We start from the raw sequence: 20,714 nt of genomic DNA, 5'->3' as shown, positions 1-20,714 counted from the left end.
GAAAATAAAATCTGAAAAAAGGGGGGACAAACACTTAGAAAATAAATCTTTAAAAAGAAGGGGGAAAAATTGGGGGGGCAAACACTTGGAAAATAAAATTTAGAAAAAAACATTGGGGAGATTAACACTTAGAATTCTTTCTCCAACATTAAATGACAACCTTACCTCAAAGATCTAGTCAAAAAGCTGTGGACATGAATGGCCAGTGAAATGTCATGATTTAGGCTTTTATTGAATTTGGATTTTCAGAAATACAGAGACACCATATGATGCAAGAGAGACATCTTCAAGTGGGCAACCAAGATACCTCAGGCCTGTTGCGTGCAAGAAAAATAGCAAAAGTTAGAATATATAGAGACTGGACATTCAACTTTTTTTTTTTGTGGGGGTAAGTTTTACCTTGATCAGTCCCAGTCTCCCCTTCTGTAACCTCAACAGTGATCTAGGCACACAGAAAGCTGCATCTTGGTGCTAAACAGAGAAAAAATGCACACAAAAAGCACAAGTTAGTATATATACAGCCTGGAGATTCAACAGGTAGGCTTAGTTTTTTTTTTTTTTAATGGGAAGTAGTTTTATCTTGATGCTAAACAATGAAAACTTAATTTAACCAAGGCATTTGGGGGTTGCCAACCAATTACAGCATAGAGAAATCTTACAAGAATGAAAATAAGTTAGCGTGTGCTATTTCCCCTTTCCAGACAAGGCGATTAAATATACAGACTGGGGTTAACAGCTAAGACAAGGGTGTCAAACTCAGGTTGGTTCGCGGGCCGCAATAAGGTCAACTTGATTTGACGTGAGCTGTACTACTTTTCAAATATTTAGATTTTTTTTCTACTTAAATTGGGTTAAAAAAAACTGCATCGAAAGCCCTAAATATTCCGTTCTTTTATAGATCTAAAACAAACGTTAGAGCTTTTTTTTTCTTCACGAGGGGAAATATCTAATAATTTGTTTTTCAAAAGGAAATAAAACGTTCAATATTAGCATGGAAAACAATTTTTAAAAATAAATGTATTTTTAGATCTTACAATATGCTTTTCTTAACTTAAAAACAAAAAGTAAAAAAATGGATTAAAAAAATTCAATTGTTGATTTAAAAAGGGGAAGATAAGGTAATATAATATACATGTATAGTCTTCATTTAAATTTGATCCTAACAGAAAGTCAGCACTCATGATTTACTTTCTCAGGCCGCTTAAAATGACATGGTGGGCCAGATTTGGCCCCCAGGCCACCACTTTGACACCAGTGAGCTTAGAGAAACTTGGCTTAAATTTTGTATACGTGATTTTTTGGGGTAAAAACAGAACAATTACAAATCGGGAACGGGTATTTAGCACTCAATGAAAACGATTACATACAAAACAACAGGAATTAAGTCGTGCCCCTGGATGTCATTCTAAAGTGAACACTTACCCAGGAAACTGTCGCTTGATGTCTTGCATTGTTTGATTACATTTAAAGTCTTGCTACACGACTCAATAATGGAGAGAAAACAGAAAACATGCTTTTTTAAAGTCAAATCGAGACGCTAATGCTGACTAGAAACATGATGTGGCATAAAGCCTGTCGAGAAAAGAAGCCCATACTTAAATTGTCGACGGTGTGTTAAACCTGGCATTAAACTAAGAGATTTGTTGGCGTTTTGGGCTCAATTAATTGCTGAAAAATCCCCCGATCGCGTGATAAAAGCGCATTTAGGCCAGTGAATATTCCTTACCTCGTTGGCGTGCTAACCCACCATCAACGTGGGAAAATGCGTTCAAAAAAGAAAGAGTTACTGCGCATGACCACAATTAACTCCGTCACGTCGTCGATAGGCGTAACCACGCCCATATTGTCCCGTCAAAATCTATTTTATGGCTATAAAACCTCAATCTCCAACTACAGCTGCGACACATAAAAATCATCAATAATAATGTCATACAATTAAAATATTATTTAGGAATAATTGTTTTGCTGAAAAATATGACTTAGGTCTTTATTTTAATTTTAAAACGATATTCTATTTACTGTACTAGATAGTGTACTGTAGTGATCGGTCAAACGACAGCGAGATTCGAACCCCAGTCTCCTACATGCGAGTCAGGTGAATAAAACCTCCACACCACGAATTGGCTACAATTCCCTTTGTCATTATTGGAAGGTCTTGACTAGAAATATATAGAAACAACTGCGGTAAAATGTTTCCCGACCGGGATTCAAACCCCAGCCTCCTATATCACAGTCAGATGAGTGAACCTCTACACCACGAATTGACCACACTTTACTTTGTAATGATTAGAAAAGGGATAATTATGCTTAAAAACTACCAAATACATTTTCAGTACCCTTAAAATGCTTTTTGTCTTTGGACTATGCATGTGGTGTCAAACATACGGCCCGCGGGCCGGATCCGGCCCGTCTGGTGGTTTGGTACGGCCCGGGGAAGAAAGCTGCATTGTATAAAAAATAATATGAATTTTCTTTAAAATTTGTAGTTCTTGTATTATCCGCTAAGAGGCGCTGTGTTTTAGTACATGCAGACAACATGGATTGACATTTATTTATGTTATGTTATTCTCTTGTTCATATTATATTGTTCATAATGTAAAAGGAAAATTCTGTTAATAAACATTTTGATAATTTACTCATTCTTTGCACTAATTATTAGTATTAGTGACTAATACAAAGGAAAAAAGTGGGCTTATTGTTAGTTCTATGTCATTTTGCAATGACTTTACTGATACTTTACTTGATCTCAAATTAAGCTGTATTCGGCCCACAGACCAAAGGGAGTTTGACACCCCTGGACTATAGTATTGTTAGTTTGGTCATTTTAAAAACATTAATTTTTAAATGTAATTTTACTGTGATTCTAGACGATAAAGTGTTCTATCTCAGTAGAAAGTATTGGACTGCACCTTCTCTGCAATTAAAACAGCTTCCCCACTTCAGTGATTTACCGTATTTTGCTTAGAACCTCCACATTATCCTACTTTTTTTCGGCACTGTTGGAACAAAAATGTGTTGCACCTTTTTGCTATGAACAGTAAACTAGTTGAACATATTTTGACAAGGTCCATTACTCCTTCTCTTAAAACAGCAGGTCTAAGGAGCCTTCCACTAAGTGTGTAGCTGTAAAAAGACGAGGTGACGGCATGAATAATGCAGCGAGGCCTTTCGCTCAGCCTGACTGTCTGAAACCAGTGTGAAGTACAAGCCAAGTGCAGCCTTCGCTCACGCTCCATCCCCATCTATCCTCTATCCCTCAGGACCCCAGGGGCCAAGGCCTGTCAGTCAAAAAGCCCGACCAGCTACTAGCTACAATCTGGGGAAAACACCAAGGTCTTCAGGTCTGATAATATGAGGAAATGATGCCTTGGAAAAAAAAAATCTGTGGTCATTTTGACTTCTGTCATCGGAAATTGTCAATTTGTGCTGCCTGATATACTTTCATCACGATATTGTGATATATATATGTATGTGTAATGTATTTATTTGTATTTTTTTTAATGAAAAAAATGTATTAAGCATTACATGCTTGTCTTTTTATTGATTTTTTTTAATGTAAATTTGTGTTCAATAGGTATGAAACACTTTCCTACCCAACTGAATGATTAAGTGTTTCAAGCATTTGCATAAAAATCAATGAAAATCAATGAGTTTTGTTTGTGTTGATTTATGACACAATCATTTGCTTGTATAGGGATCTGTGATGTATTAATTTAATAAGTATCAGCACAGAAAAGTATTTAATTTTGTAAAACGGAACCTAAAGAATAAAAAACTCACTTGACCATGGCGATATTATTGATAAGTGGGTGTATTGTGATATGAATTCACACAATACAAAGTTCAGTTTCCAATATATGGCATAAATATATTTTATCACCAATATCATTTATAATATTCATCAATTTTACTATGTGACATCACACCTTATTCAGGTTGCTATTTATTCTCAAACTGGTTTTCACACACTTTTATAAAGGTCATATAGTATATTGAAATAGCTATAGTGGCTATAATTCCTGAAAATAGTTTGCAGGAGGATGTAATAAACATAAAATGTCCAAATATTTTTTTAAATGGCTTAAATTAATCTCTAAGTATTGCTTTATATTTTGCAATGCGTATTACAACATGCCAAACTCCATATTGAACTATGCATAAACACTAAAAACCCTAAAACTGATGCCTGTGATGATGCAAGAAATTTATCACAATACATAAGTAACTATTGTTTAGGCGAGGGGTCAGAAAGAGAGCCATAAACAATTCATATTTTCAAACATTATTCCTTGAGAGTCATACTAAATATTTAAAAGTAAAAATACACGAAAATGTGTGCATCTAATAATCATTTCACCACTTTGAAAGTAAAAAAAAAAGTCAGAATTCTTTTGAGAACATTTCTTCACTGTTGCTAATCAATGAGTATCAATGAGAGTATGCATACATAAGAGTCTAATGAAGAAAATTTATGATTAAAAAGGCGCTAAAGATCGTTCAGGACTTATTTCTCTTACCAAAGATACCCATATTTTACCACACATACTATCGGAGAGCCATATACACCCATCAAAAGAGCCACAAATGGCTCCCGAGCCATAGGTTCTCCACCCCTGGTTTAGGCACTTATAAATATTTTGTCATTTCACCCACTACTAATGTTAGTGTTCTTGAATTGCAAACAACAAACACCAGATTGCCTCTATATTTAAACAATCCAGGACACTAAACACATCTTCCTTTTTCTGTATGCTGTGTACTAAACAGGCTGAATTGTTGTAACCCTAGCGTCTGTCTTAGTAGTATATTTGAAATGATACAACCTTCTTTATGAGCGTGTTCTGTGGTAATGAGAAACCTCAGTGCTGGTGTGTTGTGGAGCTGACAATGCAAAGATGAGACGCATTATAGCCGTTTTGTGAGCTGCCCTGAAGGAGTCAAGAACTGAATGAATATTCATAAAGGTCTGATGAATGGTGATGCCACTTTAAAATCACTCACCAGCTCTATGACACCACACATTTTTGAGGCCACAACATGGACGCCCTGCTTCCAACTAGCAATTATCATCTGAGATCATTAACTTATGTTGACACAAACAATGCAATTTGCCAGACCCGTGTATTCAGATGACACTATTCAGGAATAGCGGCCGACTGAGTTGATTGCATTTCATTTTGTATGCCTCACAATCACTTCAGAATTGTTTGAAGACAAAAAAAAATGAACTCTTTGCCATCCTCAACAGTTAAAGGGTTTAAAACTCTTCTTTACATGCCGAGGTGTGCATCTGGTTATGCATAGTCTCTATCAGGGGTGTCAAACTCCCTTTGTTCTGCGGGCCGAATACAGCTTAATTTGAGATCAAGCGGGCCGGACCAGTAAACTTATTGCAAAATTACATAGAACTAACAATAAGCCCACTTTTTTCCTTTGTATTAGTCACTAATACTAATAATTAGTGCCATGAATGAGTAAATTATCAAAATATTTCTTAAAAGAATTTTCCTTTTACATTATGAACAATATATTATGAACAAGAGAATAACATAAGAACATAAATAAATATCAATTCATGTTGTCTGCACGTACTAAAACACTGCGCTCCCTAGCGGAAAAAATACAAGAAGTAAAAATTTTAAAGAAAATTCATATTTTTTTATACCATGCAGCTTTCTTCCCCGGGCCGTACCAAGCCACCAGGCGGACCGGATCCGGCCCGCGGGCCGTATGTTTGACACCACTGGTCTATATATAGTTCTTATATAGGAATTTAAAGAACCACACCATCAAATGAAATGAAATGAAATTGCACTCAACCATTTTGCAGTGGGAGGTTATAAAGAATCCATCATGACGAAAATCTATTGTGGATGGTGTTCTCTCTAATTTTGTTGTGGGTGGGGGACACCCCATGCCTGTCCCTAGCACCCCCTGGGATGATGGCAGAGGTCTGGCCGACATATGTATATTGTTGCATAAAATAGTTGGCGGCAGGATTGGTGATGATATGTATCTAAAAGTAACATGTAAACTCATAAATACTCACCTGTTATTTGTCCTAACACATTCAACTGACCCTATCACACTCCAATCCAATGTACAATCCTTTTCTCTCCTTTTGTATCTCCTCCCATCATGGTGGCCTTCTTGTTAAAAGGAAATATATCAAGATAGCCCCACTACTTAGTATTACATTAGAAAGCTTGTATATTTAAACAGTTTGAATATACAAGCTTTTTAATGTAATACAAAAAGAACCTCTTTTTGTATCACAATTTTCTGTTTAGAATTTCACTCTGTAATGCGTGCATCATCATTCTCTCCCAACGATGTTTTTTTTTTTTGTGTAACAGCTGCATTCTATGCATAAATGCAATATAAACCGTCACGTACTCAAATTGCAAACTCCCATATGGTACATTAAAACTGTTCCAGCCTGTAAAAACATTCACATTTACCACATTCCGTGTCTTGGAAGCTGAATAGGACAAAAGAAAAATATAATAGTATATTATTTGGGACCCTCAATAAATTGGTGTCATAAATGATTTCAAACACATAGATACTAATAGTTACTTTTGAAATTGAAAAGTAATTTAAATACAATTTCTTTTGAAAATAGCCATGTCTTTCCACATTTAGATTGAGGTATTTTCTGTACTATAAACGGCAGTTTGGTTTCTTTTAAAACAGTTTGGTTGGTGATTTAAATTGATACAAGAGTACAATTATGTGTTCCTTTATTAAAACTTTTTTGTAAACATTATATTCAGACTGTTGTTGGTTTAGGGTTAGCAACTGCGACTTATATATGATTATTTTCCCTTTCATTGTGCATTTTTTGGCTTGTGCGACCGAAAATCAGGTGCAGCTTATAGTCCGTAAAATACGCTACGATTTAAAGCTAACACTGATGACGTAACTCACATTTGTGTGGCTGTACATATCAAAATATATCAAAACTGAAAGCCTCAGGTAATATTTTCACCGCTTGATGAGAGAGTATAACTAACATAAATAGATGCATATAACCAATAACTGAATTGAATGAGCTATTATTAGCCCTGCACTTTACATTGTTCATTCACAAAACTATTTCATCATCCTGACAGTGAAAGAAAAGTTGCAAGGAATGGGCTGGCTGCTATTGAATGTGGTCTTGCTCAGTATCCCCAGACGAGAGATTCATAGCGACCTCATCGCTAGCAACAGACAGGACATCCAGACCTTTATTGCCTCCATCCATCAATATCACTTCATCAATCTAAGCTGCTGTGAAGCAGCATCCCAAACAGTCCCCAAACACCCATCTGGACAAAAACACCCCCCACCTCCTTCTCTCTCTTTTGCACCCAGCAAACCAACCACCCACATTGAATTAAAGTGAAGGCCAGGGAGTTTAGAAAGACCATTTGGCTACCAAACACGGTATGACACCCCCACCAAGCATACTACCCCCCTCCTCACCCCCCAACCCCAAGGGCTTGCTGGCAGACAGGCTACCCTGCAATCAGAAAGCCACTTACAGCTCCGTCACATCAGACCACCTGATACCACCTGCTGCCGCTGACCAAAGTGGAATCAGTCGTATTATGATGGATACAGTCTGCGGATGGGGAGAATCATTAAATGAGTTCCACCGTCTGCAAAGGTGTAAATGTCTGGCAGTCAGAAAGTTGTGGATACATGATTTTGTCACTTTTTCAAGTCATATAAGCACATAATCTGATGGATAAAGTATTTTTAAAATATTGTATGTAGTTTAAAGAAAAGAGGGTATGAACAGTATTGTTGCTGTAAGCCATTGTACAACTAAGTTAGGTTAAGTTAGAACATTATTTCGTCCTGTATTCGGGACATTTCTTGGTTGCAGTAACAAGACTGACACAAGACACACAAGACATTGTAGAACTAGGCAAAAAAACGAAATACCAAAAAGCAGCGCCATCTTGGTTGTAGTAGCAAAAACAGATACATACACAAGAATAGATAGTGTAGAGGTGGATAAAATTATATCTTATGTCATTAAATCACACAAAAACTGAAATAACCTAATACATTCACTTAACTCTCACCGATTGAGTGTGGATCTCATAGAGTTCACGCTATTTACACACCCTTTAATTTATCATGCCCATAATAACATAATATGACCATAGTCATAATGTAAAGATCAAATCAATTGGTCCGATCTGGAGATATCTAAAGGCAAAACATTTTTCATTGGGGGACTTCTCTGGCGAGGATTTTCCTCACTAGAATACAAAAAGACGTGGACAAAATGTTCTGAATATTGTTAAATTTACACAAAAATGATTGCATCCCTGACTTGTATAGTAAACCAAGTAGTATAACATTTGGTTGAAATTATATATTTGTATATGTATATGTGCCTGACTTTGGAGAAAGGAGTGTCAGGTTGATTACCGCTGTAGTGTTATGATTGTGAGTCCAAATGGTTGTCAGTCGCTGTGACTGGTCACCCGTTTAGGGTGTAGCCCCCCTTTTGTCTGAGTGAGCTGAGATAGATACTGGCACATGGCATGTTGTTGAAAATGAATGAATGTTTTTGTACTATTATAAAGAACAGATGATCATATTTTGCACTGATTGTGTCAATAGAAAGAGAGAATAGTATGCATTTTGGTGCACTAAATCAATATCACTTGGAGGCTAGAGGGAAATCTTTAACTCAATGGGCTTTGCCAAGGTCTTGGCTAAGCCGTGAATTATACTGTGGTCCAAATACTGAATACACTATTTCAGACCAAGCCATTTTTAACCACTAGCAGCTGAGTCTCAGTGTTTGTCACCGATGTTTACTGACCAGGCTTCACACATACGCAATAAGTGTTGACTAGGTGGGGGTGGGTGGGAGAAAATGCTTAATGGCGAGCAAGAGCGAAGAGAAACCACTTTAAGTGTCCGACAGCATGGGGATGCTTGGGTAATGGTGTTTCCTGTGGTGACAAAGCGGACAGCAAATAAACTGAGGGACACGGAAAGACAGTAGGTGAATCCGCTTTAACAAACACCACCTTGAAAAGTATATTAAGACACATTCACAGTGGCTGTTTCACTTCTCACTTGAGCATATTGGTGACTTTATAAGCGGCAGGATTTGGGATTTTATATGCACACCCTGACATGCAGATAAAAATAGGCAAGCCAGAATAGTGGGGGGACTGAATAATAATGTATCTTGCTGGCAGCCATTCAAATGTACACTCTGTCACAGTCACAGCAGTTTTATGCAGAACCAGCATCAATGCTAGCAAATACCCTTTTATGAAAAATAGTTGTAAATAGTTAAAGATTAGAGTAAAAACAAAATAATCAAAATCATATATATATATATATATATATATATATATATATATATATATATATATATATATATATATATATATATATATATATATATATATATATATATATATATATATGTATATATATTCACCAAACACAAGAAAACTCACACACTGATGCATAGATGCATAAACACGGGGTTTAAATACACAGACAGGCATTGATGACAATAACAAACAAGGGTCATATAAGGGAAGGAGAGCCAGAAAAGACACAGAATGTGAAATTCAAATACAATCACGTGGACAGGGACGCACAAGGAAATACACAAAAACCACCAAAACCCCTACAAAACATGAGAGCAGGGTTTTTCTATGGGTACACTAGTTTCTTCCCACATCCCGAAAACAGCAGGGTAGGCTGGTTGGGCACTCTAAATTGTGATTGGTCACCAAATCAGAGGTTCCACAGCCTAGATAAACTTCTAAAAATGAGTTATGTCCTTCACCGTCAATGTTACATTATTTAGTGATAACTTAATGGCCAGTCCTTGTTGAATACATAGCAAAAATCTAATTTCAAGAATTTACTATAATGCAAATGTCCTCCAATTGTGCATGAGCTGAGTGATGAAAAATGCCGATGATTATTTTACGAGTGGAATTGATTAAAGGCGCTTTATTCTGTCACCTTGAAAGGTCCCTAGGAATTGAATGTAAAGCAATGTACTATGACATGAGGGACAAGCACTGTGTGTGTGTACATGTGTGTGTACATGTGTGTGTGTGTGTTATCTCTGCCTCATTCAAGTCATGCGACAGGTCAGGCACCCCATTGTCACTTGAGGCTTTCATGGGCTGACTTGAGACGGGCTGTCATCCAGTCCAATTATACAGAAAAGAATAGGCATTGTTGCACACCGGGAATTGATTCAAGAGCAAACACACTACGGACACAACAGTCTTCTATATCCACTGCTTCCAAGTCACACACATTTGAAATCCCCAGTGATTCCAACACATCGGTAATGGCAAAAAATTCACTAACAGGGTTGGCCTGAGTTTGCTGACTTACTTGTTGATAGATGAGAGTTTGGTCCAGATAACTGGGAGATGGTGAAACAGCAGAATTGCAATGGGAGATGACACTCTCTGACATGAACATCCTCATTTGAAAGCAGTCTACATTCTCCTTAAGGTCCTGCTGTGTAAAAAAATAATAAAAAAGAAGTCCTTTCATGTAGTAAAGATGTCAAGAAGTACCACTTACCTTCAAACACTCAGGGGGAACCACTTGAATTCATTTAATACCATCCTTCCATTGCACTCACATTGTGTCTTCTGTCAAGTTAGTCATTGTTAGACTTCTAAAAAACCGCAGGCAAGTCAAACATGGAGAAGGATTGAATAAAGAATCTCATTTTATATTCCGGTCTGTGTTCCTAATGAATTGTGTTATCGAGATGGCAAAGGATTAAAAAACGCAAGGCTCTCCTCATCTGTCATTTTATTAGGTTTGTCACCTGTTTCCTTGTTTGTTGTCAAGAGTTGTGACAGCTCAAGATGGTGGAAATCTTAGTTGAGATAATCCTATCTCAAACAGGCCTCCAGTGCCTTTACCACTCATTCCCACTCATTCATGTGGAACACACTTGGCTTAGCCCGAGGAGAGGGGATTTGCTCCTGTGCCCTGCTTCCGACTGGGCCACACACACACACACACACACACACACAAAACACAAAAACACACACACACACCATCCATCTCCTATACCATCCAAGTTGTTTTGAAAGTGACAATTGAGACTTTAATTTCATTCCTAATGAATTACTCAGCGCACTCGCCGTGCTTAAATTTAAGAATACCTCAGAGTTTTCTATCCTTGCCTTAGGCTTCAAGGTCAGTCTGAATGTTCATTAACTCACCGGAATACGCTTGTAATTAGTTGTATCCATCTTTCCCCGGCTGATTTTCAGTCGGAATGAACTCAATCGTTGAGTAATTGTAAATACGGAAAGCGGTCTTGGCGACTATATGTGAAGGACTGTCTGAGAAATTGGGCTTGCCACCATCTTATCAACATGCCTATATAATTCAATGAAAAAAAAAATCTTGCTTGTGGCTGCGCCCCTCTCTCTCTCACATACACACACACACCCAAATGAAATGTGGAGGTAAGGCGGAGGGGGGGGGGGTGTCACTATGGGAACAAGGAAGCAAGATTCTAAAAGCTACCTCTTGAGAAAAGATTTGAGACAGCAACACAGCGGTACAACTCGAGCGTCTCTTTGCAGTGTTTACACCCCTGAGTGTGCGCGCTCACATTTAGAGGCGTTTTCAGACCGTCTGCCGCATTTTAGTTGCTCTCGATGAGCCTTGTTTGTGTGTGTGTGCGTCAACCGGTGGACATCTGTATCCCTGCGTGTGCCTGTAATATGAATCCCTTTTTAATAGGGATAATCTATTTTAATCTCACCTGCCATAGTTGCCGTACAATGATGAATGTAATTCTAAATGAGTGAAGACACAGAGAAATGCCTACGGGAGACAACGGAAAGGGGGATGTGGTGGACTATGTTTGTCTGTATTTTAGTCCGTGTGCATGCATGTTTATTCATTCTTCTGCTGTGGTGTAAACAGGTCTGAGAGAAGGTCACTGGTGTCCTTGGTGATGACTCCTTGTGTGGCAATCAGCACCATGGACAGCAACACCCGTCTCCTCCCCACATGCACCTCAGTAGACATTTATCTGATCCCAATCACCGGGTTTGTTCGCTTCTCTCTACTTATATCGTGACTGATCTATAAGAAAACGTAAGAAGAGGCTGCCCATTACGTTGGACTCTTCATTTACTCTCGCATTCCCTCATGAACAACACTAGCGGAAAGGGACAGAAGGAGAGACAGAGAGGGTAAAAAAACGAAAAAGGGATCAAGATGTGAGAGAGCTGTAGGCATCCACATCTATTAATACTATAAGCTTTGAAAGAGAAGCCATCGTAGATAACTTGCTTGATGATAACAGGTTCCCACAGCTCACTGAGGGCTAAAACACAACAGCGGGAAGCCCTGACAAGTCCTGATTTAACACTTGTTACTGAGCTGAGCATCAATGTGACGGTATAGAGAGCTGTTAGAAGCCAGTGGAGGAGAGAGTATGAGACCAAGGTTGAAAAAAAAGCGGGGGAGAGATGAGAGATAAGAGAATGCTACTATACGTATGGAGTTGGGGAGAGAGAGAGAGAGAGAGAGCGAAATAGAGAGAAAGAGAGAGAGAGAGGGTGCAGATAGCGGGTGGGGAAAACCTCCTCTGTGAAAGGGATGATGTCAGTCTCTGCAGCTGAGCCCCGGTCCCCAATTCGATGGGGTGAACACAGTCTCTCAGACTGGCAGACGTGAGAGTGAGCAAAAGAAAAGAAGAAAGAAGAGGGAGGTTTTTTTTTTTTGAATGAAGACAGAGCTGGAGGTATGTATGTCACATCATTGTACATCCCAGAGTTCAGAAAATAATGCATTTTGTTAAGTGTGTATGTGTGTGTGTGTGGTTGATGCTTTCCACTAGACTTTAGTTTCGATGACACATGTGCTTAAAGGGGTTTTTGGAATGTGTCACTGTGTATGCTCTCATGTTAGTTAATATCAAGCGTGTGAAGAGTATTCAGATATTGGAATGACAGCAATGCCCTCTGGATTCTGTAAGGTGAGAGACATACTCCGGACCAGACACAACAATTAGGATTACTATCTAGAAAAGGTAGATTTATCCAAATATATTAATGATAATTTGTTTTTTTTTTAAATCTTTTAGGCATTCATTCATTCAACAATGTGACTTTGTGAAAGCCCAAATATTCCCCTGAGATACAATAGTACTCCAAACTCATCCATATCGACACAATGACATTGTTGAATGAATGCCTCAATACAAATGCAATGTAAGCTTAGCAAAAAAAGCCATGATATTGTGTGCAGCGGGAGAGAAAAGCCTTTGACTTGTGTATAGATGGTGAGTCATCCTGTAACATTGTTGTGAATACACAGTAGCTTGGTTTATCTGTTATCTTAATAGTCAAAAGGGATATTCACACACCCTAATCCAGGTAGAATGGTGGCTGAATGGATGGATTACAAAGTGACATTGACAAAAAAAAAAAGAAAAGAAAATGGGACGTGAGCGATATTGGTAAGCCGTCCTTCCCTTTGTGTGGCATCAAGCGCCGCAGAGGACAACAGGTGATAGACGTATACCTTGAATTAGCAATTGTGGAGGACTTAAATACTCAGGCTAAGGGCATGTTACTCAATTCGCTCGTGCCTAAAAAAGGTGGCTGAAGGGGTGAAAGATTACATTCAGTGTGGAGTATGTCATATCTCTTTTAGGCAGGGAAAGATGAGTTAACGGGTCAACAGGTGTGACATTTATTGAACCACTTTCAATAAGGGGGGGGGGATGATTGATTATGCTGTGGGAGTTCGGTTAAGAAAGATAATGGAAACATCATTAGAATAAAGGAGTATAGTAATATTAGGGATATTTTGCGCTTGATGTCATTACGGAATAAAAAGGAAATATAACATGCAATGTTATGAGGATAAAAATAATGGAAAATGAATGGCCGATTTGTGGATTTATCTGTGATTAATCTAGTCATGATGGATGCAAGTACAATGGATTTTGGTGAAGTTAAAACTTAATTCTTATAAATAGAAAATATTAAAGAGAGGACTATTTACTAAGTTTGATTAATTTACTCAAATATGTCACTAATCACAATGCATTGAAATTCTGATGATGTCAACTGCTCCAACAATTGTAATCAAATCAATTCAATGTTTTTTTTAGGTTTTTTTTGTCGATATCGACAGATCCATTGAAGAAAACAAATAAAAAAATCTACAATTTGGCAAAGATTTGAACTTAATGTCAGAATCTTGGCCACCTTTTCTTCTTCATTGGCTCTAATCCTCTTCTGTAGCTATTATTTCAATTTGAGTTTAATTTATGTATTTATTTTTCCAGCACTATTTCAATGTCTGGACAGCACTGCGCAAAAAAAAAAAAAAGCCGAAAGATTTACCACATCCAGATGACCATTTTCTATCCACTGGGACCATTTTAGTGGTGCCCCTGACAACACCTTAAACATGCAAACACACCTCCCACATTACTGGCATTGCTTAAATTTACTTCTCTCTTCAAAATTGACCTATTTGTTATGACAGCACTGTATGGGGTGCCGGTTACAGTCTTGTCCCGTGTTTTAATTCTTCCCTTGGCCTTTATTTTTTCCCCCCAAAGCTTTTGTTCTTATCATTTCACTCTCAAACTCAAGTAAAAGCGTTGAATCGCAGAGTAAATAAAAACTGTTTGAGCAAAGCCTCCCTGCTGAGAAGCTCCTAATTAAAATGTGCTCGACTTTACTTTCATGTTTCCGCTCGTTTGTTTCCTGATCTCTTTTCATGTTCCCTATACTCTACGTTCATCAACTCCATGTCAAGGGTGATATAGTCTTAATAGTGAGGAGGGGGTGTGGATTCCTTTGTATATTCCGAAAGGAGGAAAAAGGTTGCAATTGTTGTCAGGCAAAATTGGTTTGATGTCTTGATTTCTTTGGCATTTCCATTCTCACTTGGGAAATGTGTTTATATTGAATTATTCATACACGTTTTCACTTAGGAACGCTGCTTTCAGATCACAATATCCCAATGGTACAGTCAACGTGCCCAGTCATCCCTTTCCTTCTTTTCCATCCTACTCCAGCTCCACTTCATATTCCCAACAGACTCAACCCGCACGACCCTCCGCCTGAGTGTCATTACCGCTGACCGGCGACTCGCTGCCGTGGTCCTCGTCTCGCCACCTCCCTGGGAGACCACTAGGAAGAAGAGGAAGAGGTGAGATGGAAATGGAAAAATGAAAAAAAATAGAGGGATTGAATTGTCTAAAATGAGGTAAACAGATGGAGAAAGGAAGAGAGGGAAAAGCAGGCTGGGGCAAGTTGCTGAGTTGGTCGGAGGAGAAGAAATAGAGGCTGTCAGCAGACACAGGGGGTGGGAGAATGGGGGGCTTGAAGATGCATCTCCTTCCCAAACAGAGACGATATTTCAAGACGATACTTCCTGATAATGTCGCTTCGCTTCAAAGTGTAAAGCTCTCTTGTCATACTCACGCTCAAGTGGGCCACTGGAGATTCCTTGCAGTTCACATGATAAAAGAATGGGGTGGGAGGGGGGCTTTGCAGTGGTTTTATCTCCTATATTATCAGTGCCACACATTGGCTTCAATGGGAACAAAATATAGTCTGTTATCACTTTCTTTGCCCACACAGTTGCTGACCAGAGGATGCAGAAGGAGTTATTCTCCATGCGGTACCCTTACATCAAGTTGAGAGGTAACACTATTAAGTTATATTGCATATTTATATCACAGTAGCATAGGAGCAAGAATATATATATTCAAACATGGGTATAATGCAATGCAACACATTTAAAACTGCAAACATAGTATATAGATCGATAGGTTAATAACATATTAAAAGCCCCAATTTTAGATTAACATGATTTAGCATGAATTGCATTCAAATGCACCAGTGAGTGTCACAAATAACATGTTTTAAATCCATAATAACTGAAGCTAACATGGGGAAACATTTTTTGGGACTTTTGAAGTGTGACAGCTGTTTTTGACGAATATTAGGGTGCGGAATCCAAAAATGATTTCAGTTTTTTTCCCTTTTATGTCAATTTTTTTTAGGATCTGGCTGTGTTAGAGAGTGAGCTCTTGCAATGATTAGTAGCTAGAAATATTTTCTACAGTGTGTAATAAGTGTATTCTTCATAGAGCAAATGTGGCAAGTCATTTAATATGATGTAAGATTACTTTAATCCTGAAACATGACGTCTTCTAACTTCCACGGGTATCACTTTATGAGTCGGAGGTACATTAGAATATTAAAGGTTGTCTGCACTCACCAGTAAACACATTTTGTAACAATAGTGGCTTTAATAAAAAAAAATAGCTGTAATTTTTTGTCTAAAAAAACAGATTGGACCCGATTCTTTTTCTGCAGACCGTTTTTTTTTTTTACACCAGGTGATATTTTACACGTTCCTCCTGTTGTAGCATGATTAAGTATAAAAAAAACCTGTGAGCCTTGCGAGGATAAAGCAGCTCAGAAAAATAATTAAAAAAAAAAAGACCCCAATCTATTATGTATTGTTCTTTTCCTATAGGAATGCATCAAATGTCTTTGTCTCACCCAAAACCCTGTTTGCCCCACCCTGCTTTCTTTTTAAGGCTTTCTTCTTTTTTTTCCCCTCAAGACCAGCATTTTACCAGCGTGTACTATGGCTTTTTATTCCTATGTGATAATGACAATACTCATGTAGGAATAGAAGCCACTTTACACGTGGTGTGAAGGCAACATGACGCGTACAAGGCGAGGAGAGCTGCTTTTGCGACTAATATTTTGAGTTATGTGGTCAAAAAAAAAAAAGTAAAAGCCACTCATTGATGTACCTGCATCTGTTTTTGCCTTCTGGCAGTGATGGCGCTTTTGTGTTTGACGCACAGCATGACAGCAGATCTACTGCGGATGACAAAGCGACATACAAGAGAGGAAAAAGGGGAAGGATCGATACAAATCTTTAATAACATCTATAAAATAGGCACTTGGTGATCTACTTTACAGCTTGCACAAGGCACCAACTGCACTTAAGCACTTCCCTTTTCTTGTCATTCTTTTTGGACATTATTAAAATAAAACTTTGACATGAAGCATGACACCAAACAACGACGACCTACCTACAATATCATACAAAACAAGATACGTACAGTATAAACAAAATAAAGCACCGTTTTTGTCGTCTTCAGCATTAAACAGCGTGGAGTTGCTGATACAGATGATTGTCTTTGTGTTGTGTTTATGTGTATGACAGTTTGGCATTATCAGTGCACGGGAAGAACTCCGAAATGCAGGTGGCAGGACGGTGAAACGCCCTTGTATGCACCTGAGTTTATACAATGGAATCTTTCCTAATGTAGACTGGAAGCAGCCTACTGGTTGAGCCCTTGGAGAGTTTACAGAGTATCTCGAATGAGCCAGTAAACACACAATGTGATCAATGTGCTGTATAACTGCTACAGGTCGCAAATTCCCTTCTGAGGACATTGGCATTCACATTACAATAAAACAAAACGTAGCACCATGGAACATTTATACAAAAGGCTTAATAGAATGCAGTGCAGTAATGTTACAATAATACACAATAGTATATTGGAAGCATGGACAAAAGGTCCCGGTCAAACAATTACAACATTTGGTCCTTTCAAAATAAAAAAAAAACTAATAAAATAAACGTACACGGATCAGACCATGTAATGAATGCAAAATGAACATGCATTTCTCAATAGGATGCCATTGATTGCCTTTTTTCAAGTATTCTTTTTTTTCCTCTCTCTTATAGACATCTGAAATATAATCTCTGGAACAGATAATATATATTTATATATATATATATACTTTATATATATAAAAGCAAAAGCAGAAAAGATTCATATTTGGCCTTTGTCCTCACATTTGTGTGACACAAGCACGTGTACAAAGAAGACATAAAGTGACTATGTATTTAAGATAGCATTTCACAGAAAAGAGCTGTGCAATCTCATTCACCATCATGAATTAAGTATTAAAATGATTAAAACTGTGAAATTTTCCCGCTTTTCATTCACAGACAACTCAGTTAATAGATTCAGATGTGTCCTTCCTCAAAGGAATTTTAAAGCTAGTGAGTTTCTGGCCAAACAGTTGGCTTAGGAGGTGATTTTGGGATTCTGCTGTCCTATAAGAGTGACTCTCGACTGACCTGACCACCTGCTTGGACCTGGATTTGTTTAAGGAATTGTTCATCGGAACCGAAGTCACTTTGGAAATAGAGGTATGCAAGGGCCGAGCCACACTTCCCTTTTTACTCTTGTAATCTCCGTTAAGTGGGGACGCAATATCGGCTTTCTTCGGCGTGCACTTATCGAGCAATGTTCGTTTTAACTGCATCCCCAAGCTTGACGTCTTGCATTTGGAGACGATTTTGTTACTCACGACGTCATCCCGCACGGAAGCCAGAACGGGGTAGTCATTTGGGCCGTCAAATTTTCTCTGCGATGACGAATTTGCACATTTGCTGGGGTGATATTTCTTTTTGGCCTTTAGGTCCACACCAAAGTTCTCCTGGGTTGCAACTGGGAGGGAAATTTTGTGCGGGGATTTGACATCTTTTTTCCTCTTCTGTGCTCTTTGGGATTCTTTCTCTTCATTTGATGCGGAAGAGGTGGCCAAAGCCTTGGATTGGAGGTTAGGCATTGTTTCGGTAACCTTCGTGTTGGGTTTTACGTTGTCGCTTGTTCTGCCTTTGTCTTTCTGGTCCGCCGCATTAAATGCAGCTTGTTGTTTGTCGCAAGTTCTGTTGGTATAATTATCTGCCGTCTCATCATCTGTTAGAAGTGAATCAGTGGCTTGGTGTTCTCTCGGGCTACCGAAAGAGTCTTGACCTGGCAGGAGTGATTCGCTTGTTTCAGAAGCACCACATGCCGAGTACTGATTCACTATAGTCGTCTCCTCGCTCACACTAGTTCTTTCTGACCACTGGGGGGTCTCCACTCTAATGCACACTGATTCATTCTCCTCTTTCACATCACGCGGCTCGGTTTTCGGTTCTCCGTCGCCGCCCTCGTCGGGATTAGGCGCGGGGGTTCCGTCGATTTCCTCTTCCTTAGGGGCGGCCGACGAACAGCCGATAGAAATACATTTCTCCAACTCTACCAGGAGAGCAGTGTAATCCTCAGCTATGTCTTCGGTCTTAACGTTGGTGCTGTTTGTGTCAGCGTGATAGTCATTAGTGGTGGTCTGTGTGGAGTCATCTAACATGGGGACAGTCTCTTTAGGAGGGCTGGTGTCCATGGCTTGATTTAAATGTAGCGAGCCCACACTGGCGATACCACTGTCTGTGCTGTTGTTCTCTTGCAGGCTATCTGAAAGAATTCTTCTCTTTTTACTAGCGGGGGAATCACATTCATCTTCTTTGCACAAAGACGCCCTGACAGGCCTGTGAACGCCTCGGAATTTGAAGATTTTATTCCCGCCCGACAGATGCTTTTCCATGTGGCGATCAAACTGCTCCTTTTTAGAGAAGGTATAGTTACAAGTGTTGCAGATGAAAGACTTTTTGATCACATGCATGACATCAGCACATAGCTCGCAGGTGTAAAGGGTGGTGTGCTTAGAGTCGAGCTCATCAACTTCCTGGTGTGCCATCTTTAGGTGCTCTTTCAGATCTCGGGGATCTTGATAGGAGATTGGACATTTGTGACAGAGGAAAATCTTTTCCAAGTTGTGGACAACCAGATGGCGCTGAAGCTTGAAGGGTTTGGGGAAACGCTTGCCGCAGTGGTGGCAATCCCTTGAGGGGTCTTTGCAGTTGGGGTGCATCTCCACACTTTTTGGTGCCTCTATTTTGTGAATCACCTCGAGGGGGGTAAGCGTGTTCTTGCCGCTATTGCCTTTGGATTTGTGGAGCTTTCGCTCAGTCCCTTCCAGGGTTTTAGCCCCTTCCGTGGTGGCGTTGGTAGAAGCAGTTTTCTCATGGTCGTGAGTGGCTTTGCTGGACTCTCTGTTGGCTTTGCCTGGACGATGCTGCATGATGGAGGTGATGAAGTTCTTTACAGCTGTTTCTTGCATAAAGCAGCCTGGAATTGTCAACATTGAGCCTTGGGTCTGCCCACGGCGTGCAAACTGAGTGGCATGCTCACGCAAATGCTCATTGTACATCCACACATCTGAGATTTCTTTCAAGCACATTCCACATGTCCAAATCCCAGTTTTGTTCTTAGCATGCTTTTCCCACAGATGATCTCGCAATTGTTCCCTAGAGCTAAACTTGCGCTGGACACACATGTAGCACGTTGGAGGAGGGGATGGATTGTGGGATAATTTGTGAAAGTTGAGCTCCCCGAGAGTTAGGAACCAGGTGAAGCACACCTTGCACTTGTACTGCTTCTCTTTAACCTTCATTCCACCTTCTTGTCGCCTCCTACCGCGCCGCTCTGTTAACTTTTTCGACTTTTCATCATCCTTGTTTTCTACGTCAGCACTTTCAGCTGGTGGAGACACTGAGAGGTTTTTGCCCTGGTCGAAGAATTGAATTTCAGGGAGTTGAAATGTGGTGTTGATGTTTTGAATGTCAATATGGAGGTTTGGGTTAGTCTCTGTGCCAATCGGATCCGCATTGTAGGTATCGCCCTGTATTGGCAAAGAACAAGGTAGGTTTGAAGTCCCTGCCTGACAGGTGATTGGCTCACAAGTCATTGCAGAGTCTGAATTAGTGACACTTATGTCTTGAGAGCTACT

General features: G+C 39.2%; 2 long non-coding RNA genes across 2 annotated transcripts; one reads left to right on the top strand and one right to left on the bottom strand.

Moving 5' to 3' along the window:
- Nucleotides 1–211: 211 nt before the first annotated feature.
- LOC144189925 (uncharacterized) lies at nucleotides 212–1,829 on the bottom strand. Its single transcript, XR_013324969.1, has 3 exons — nucleotides 1,727–1,829; nucleotides 400–471; nucleotides 212–314 (listed from the first exon to the last, which is right to left on the bottom strand). It is a non-coding gene; the product is annotated as an uncharacterized LOC144189925 (long non-coding RNA).
- Nucleotides 1,830–12,629: 10,800 nt separating this feature from the next.
- On the top strand, nucleotides 12,630–16,231 carry LOC144192159 (uncharacterized). The gene is made up of 4 exons (XR_013325059.1): nucleotides 12,630–12,778; nucleotides 15,074–15,207; nucleotides 15,642–15,704; nucleotides 16,067–16,231. It is a non-coding gene; the product is annotated as an uncharacterized LOC144192159 (long non-coding RNA).
- The last annotated feature ends 4,483 nt before the right edge of the window (nucleotides 16,232–20,714 follow it).

This window comes from Stigmatopora nigra, chromosome 2, assembly GCF_051989575.1.
Source record: "Stigmatopora nigra isolate UIUO_SnigA chromosome 2, RoL_Snig_1.1, whole genome shotgun sequence".
Taxonomy (NCBI): Eukaryota; Metazoa; Chordata; class Actinopteri; order Syngnathiformes; family Syngnathidae; genus Stigmatopora; species Stigmatopora nigra.
Note: the sequence above shows the minus strand (reverse complement) of the source record. Positions and strands in the feature narration are given on the sequence as shown.